Raw genomic sequence first — 5,429 nt, forward strand, 5'->3', positions numbered from 1 at the left:
CTGGCCATCATCTGGCGAGCAGGCCAAGCGGTTTTGGTTGACAATTCGGGATGGAAGGTTGTTATCGTCAATGTCATCCTCCAGTCCGATCACCTTCATGTCAATCCTAATCTCCTTTGGGAGCTTAGCTTGAACGTTCTTCATTTCTTTGTCGTTCTGGATAAACTGAAGGATTTTGGCTGAATCTTCTTTTGATGCTGTCGTCACGACGATCCCCTCCCTCCCTGGCCGAATTGTTGCTTCTTGAATCCCAAAGTCAAGGGGATCGGCTCTGTCTTAGGAGCGATGCCACTTTCTTTTCCGTGGTACCGGAAGACACCACCAAAGCGTACGTCGGTCGGCTCTCATTTGCCCGAGAGTTGCTTTGTGTCGATTCTTTCCTTTGCTCGTTTGATGTGTCTTGTCTCCTTTTTTCCAATTCTTCTATTCTTCCTTTTTGAAACGCGATCTGCTGAGCCTTATCCATCAGCAGGTTTTTCAATTTGGCCTGTTCCGAAATTATTGTTTCTATCTGTTGGGCTACAGCCTCATCGCCGCCCGTCAGTGTAGAAATCTTTATGAGTGCCGTCATAGTGTTCCTGTCTGTTTTGGAGAGCCTGGACAGAACTGATCATTTTTAACCACGATTGGTTGGCAATGATGATGGGAAGTCCTGTCTTCATCCCAGTTGTCCAGTGCTCCTTCATGGGCAGCGATTTGTGTTGTCTGAGGATTGTCCCCTTCGCCTTCAGCCTCTCCGGCGTCAGCACCCCGGCAGCTTTCGTCCACCTGGTCGTTCCCAGTTGGGCTCCACCAATCTGTTGCAGTAAGGGCTTCGGTGGCCATCGTTCCTTGTGGTTCTTTGTACTCTCTGCCTTGTTGATCCCTTGTCTCTGGTCCATTTTCTTTTTCTTCTTCTGTGTCTTGTCGGCCTTGGTCCCTTCTGTGGAAGTTGTAGCTGTGGTGTCATCATTGTTTCCTGGGTTTTTTTTTAGGGCCTTTGAAATGGGCCCCGTCGCTGTGTTTGCAGCTGGTCGAGGACCTTTCCCTTGTAGGCCTCCATTCTCGTCTCCTGGTATTTCAATATGTTTGCTTTTATTTTCCTCGCTGTGTTTCCGAGGGGAGAAGTCGAGCCTTTGAAGCAGTTGTTCGCCTTGTTAGTGGAAATATCTCCTTTTTTACTCGTTCTGGTGTCACCAGAATTGTTCTCGTGTGTGGTGGGTGCCTGAGTTCCACTAGAAACTCTCAAACGAGACAAGTCTCACTCAAAATGGCGGCCTCCATGTCGTACTTAGCCACTTGATCCTCTTTCTTTCACTTCAGAGGTATATTTGAAGTCTAATTGTTTTTTTGTGCACTTCTTGCACTGGAAAGAACAAGGCTGCTCTTTTTGTGACACCGGGAATGTTTTCAAGGCGTTTTCAACAAAATTTGCTGAGTTTCGCCAAATTTAGCTCAATATGTTTGCACCATGTGGCTACACTAGGCAGGGTTTCAACCTTGGTATTAGGAGTACAGTGTACTAGAATAGGGGTAGTGGGCTCAGACACATGCGCCGCCTGAGGCACCTCATTTTGCCTCCGAGTGATGGCGCCACTAGCATTTCCTCTTGAAAGGTTATGCGGCTTTACAAATTTCGCGGCTACGCTAGGCGGGCATTCCGGGTTATTTTAGCGGATCGTGTAATTATAAACAAGTGCTTGCTCTCCATACGGTCGAAATTCTGTCCACACGCATTCGCTTTTCTCGTTAAGAAATACAAAAGAAACGTGCTGCCGCTATGATTGCAGCGCTGACTGAAGAGATCTCGGCTGCCTTCCCGGGAGCCGCTATCAAGTGATGGCTTGTCAACAAATTAATCAGCTTATAGCTTGGCGCAGCGCGATGTTTGCACCTGTTTACGCATAACTCTATCAGGCATTTTCGAACGTTACATGCGCCTCGAACGCATGCTGGATGCCTGCCAAGCGTTGGCAGTGACCGAAGTCGACGGAACTCGCCAGTCAAGTTCCGAAAGACGGTGTGCTTTTCGCATAAGAAAATGCTTCACATGCACGTGAAAGTGCACGTTGTCAGAAAGATAACAAAAGGCACCCACAACATCCGTTTTATTTGTGGAAAATTACTACCTTGAAATTTCAAACAAGCGCAATTCCAGCTGTCAAAGTAAAAATGGATACATTCGAGCAAAACTTTCTTGTGAGGGCGCATTGCTACACGACTTTATTTTCAGATCTGATTTTTACTTTCTGCAATTTAAATTCTTTATGAACAACATTGGCGTAAAGACCACACACAAGACATGCACCAAACGCAAAGACACTCTAAGAACTGTTTAGATCCCAGAAATGTTACAAATTTGTGTTCTAAAATGGTGTGGCAGTACATAATGTCAACTGTTCTTTCAACATTTACATAACAAGATCATATCTGCTGTGAAGGCATCTGCAATTTTTCGAGCAGGCTTTCTGCTTCTTCCTGGGGACTCAAACAATGTTGTTCAACAAGTCTCCACCTGATATACCTTGGAGTGGGCATCGTGGGGCTTGTTGCAGAAATGCATGCCAACTTTTTCCGACACCACAGACGGTTCTTCGCATAATGTCGAAGTGGAATTTGTATGTGTATTTTTGAATCGATAATTTTTATGCCTAAGGGCAGACTTTCGAAAATAAAAAAAGTGCAATAAAGTACAGGAAAACAATGGAAAACAAAATTAATGCTTCGTCTAGCACGATGAAGGTGTATTGAGGTGGAAAAAAAAAGTTCAAATAGTTCCGTACCTCATCTGAGCAGGCTGCTTTTTGTGCTTCTTCGCAAGCGCAAAATGTATATGCGTTATTCGATGGCGACTGGTCGTTCGGGTAATTTTCGGCGGACGGCGCGTATGCTGCTGGTCGTTTCGTCACCTTCTTGTCGCTTAATTCTTTTGCTGCAGGGTTTGGGAGTCTTTTGCTGAGGTACGCGGCGTGATTCGGATGGATCGTCGGAACAGCGTCTGCCGACAGCGTTGGTCTACCACGAGGAATGCCATCTCTTTGCCATCAATTATATGAATGTAGTCCCTGATTACCTAACGCAGCACAAAACGCAATTCGCACACTGCACACGTTCCGTCAAGCTTCTTATCCTCGCGCCAGGTTCCTCACCGATGTATTCTTCTTTCTTGGTCTTGAGGGACGTGTAAAAGACGCCCTTCACACGGCTACACTCTAACACGGCTGTGACCAGTTTGGCATCCAGATGCGATACTGTGATTGTGCCGCTAGTAGGCATGCTTGCTTAGCATACCTTAGCATGAGCACGTCAGCGAAAAACGAATACCGCGGTTGTTGTTGATGCAAACCACTGAACCTCTCAATAACACCAAAAAGCAATCGACTTCCCGCCTCGTTTATCACGTGTGCAGCAAGACAGCGGCAGCGGCAGAAGGATAAGAGCACGCGAAACTTCAAGAGGAAACTGCTGCAGCGCCCCTAGCGGCTCCCGGTGCCGGCGACATGGATGGATGGATGAATAAGGCTGTACCCTTTAGATCGGGCGGCGGCTCACGCCACCTAGCCGTAATACAGTTAAATACGAGCACTATGTATGTACTAGCACTTCCTCCGTAGGTGAAGGAATTTTCACTCGCGCCTTGATTGTAGCCACCAATCAAATAATCTCCTCCTAGTTATTTCTACCCGCTTAAAGTCTATTTTAAATTTACTGTCCCTAAACCCCAATGCTTTGAACAATTCTGCATCATTTTCTTGAACTATAGGGTGAAGACCTTTACAGACCAGTATCAAGTGTTCAGCCGTTTCCTCCTCCTCTCCACACGCACTACATAACGTGTCTATTCCTTCGTATTTGGCTCGGTACGTCTTGGTCCGCAATACTCCCGTCCTGGCCTCTACCAACAGAGAACTACCCCGAGAATTGTCGTAGATCTTTTCCTTCGCAATTTCCTGCTTGAAACTTCGGTAGGTCTCCAGTGCTGATTACGTACTCATCCCTATTTTCCACATGTCCCTCTCAAGTTTCTTTCACCTTCTTCTTAACGGATAGTTCCCTTTGGTTCGGTCTCCTGCCGTTTTCTAAGTATTTACTTGTCAATTTTCTGGTCCGCTTCCTCCATTTTGTATCGACATTCCTCATGTACAAGTAGCTGAAAACTTTCCTAGCCCAACGCTCCTCCCCCATTTCTCTCAATCGCTCCTCAAATTTTATCTTGCTGCTAGCCTCCCTGCCCTCAAATGATGCCCATCCCATGTCACCTTGTACCCCCTGATTTGGTGTATTCCCGTGTGCTCCCAAAGCCAGCCTACATATGCCACGTTGCTTAACTTCTAATCTTGCTTGAACCTCTGATCTCATACACAAGACCGCATTGCCGAACGTCAGACCAGGAACCATGACCCCTTTCCAAATCCCTCTCACAGCATCATTCATACCTATTGTAATTCCACAGTGCCCTATTTTTCATTACAGCTGCATTCCTGTTACCTTTAGTCGCCACGTATCTTTCGTGCTCCTTTAGATACTCAGCCCCGTTGCTTATCCATACACCAAGATATTTGTATTTATCCACTATTTCCAGCGTGACCTCCTGTATCCTATGCTCACTGCCTTGGTTATCATTAAAACTAATGACTGCCGATTTTTCCTAACTGAACTTCAAATTTAATCTATCTCCCTCATTACCGCAGATGGCTATCAATACCTGCAAATCTTCCTTATTGTCGGCTATTAATACTATATCATCTGCATACATCAATGCTGGTAATGACTTCCCGCAGGGGCGTCTGCGCAAGCAGGCGTTTGGTGTGTAGCGACACCACGGACCCGAGCTAACGGGGGGGTTTCGACCCCCTCCCACGCCTAGCCGTGCATGGCATTGCCGTGTCCGGGGAAAAGGGGATCCTGGGGGTTGAGCCGACGCCGGGTGATTGGACCTTTAAGGCCCCCCGGCAGAGGCAACACACCCCTTTGGCCCCGGCTTCACGTAGACGGCACCCCTGGGCTGACCCACCCAGGGGAAACCGGCAGTCGCCTTTTCCTGTCTCTCTCTCTCGCCTCATCTTCGTCTTTTTCTCTCACTTTTAAACTTTCCTGTCTACTTCTCCCTTCTCGTTACTTCCGATTTTTCCTGGCGGCAAGGGTTAACCGTGTGTGGCTCCCAACCTTGGGTAGACCATATTAGGTTATAGTGACGGCGTACTGCTGGCGTTGCGCAGACTTTTCACATGTTCTGCCACGTCCCCCTGTTGGGCTCCGTGGTGGGTGGTAGGCGCCGTTGCCGAACAAGCGACTTTTTCCATGGGACCCTTGAACCCCTCTTCCACCGATCATGCCCCAAAAAGGGTACGCACCGATGCATCTGAATTCTTTTGGCCCAAAAACAACGACACTTTTCCGAAATACCACGTAATTCACTGTGAACAATCATCTGAAAAAGCTAGAGCCAT

At 47.3% G+C, this 5,429-nt stretch overlaps 1 pseudogene; it reads right to left on the reverse strand.

Annotated features, from left to right (window-relative positions):
• Positions 1-3,605: 3,605 nt before the first annotated feature.
• On the reverse strand, positions 3,606-4,735 carry LOC125757818 (uncharacterized; annotated as a pseudogene).
• Between the last annotated feature and the right edge of the window lie 694 nt (positions 4,736-5,429).

This window comes from Rhipicephalus sanguineus, chromosome 3 (genome assembly GCF_013339695.2).
Source record: "Rhipicephalus sanguineus isolate Rsan-2018 chromosome 3, BIME_Rsan_1.4, whole genome shotgun sequence".
Lineage (NCBI taxonomy): Eukaryota > Metazoa > Arthropoda > Arachnida > Ixodida > Ixodidae > Rhipicephalus > Rhipicephalus sanguineus.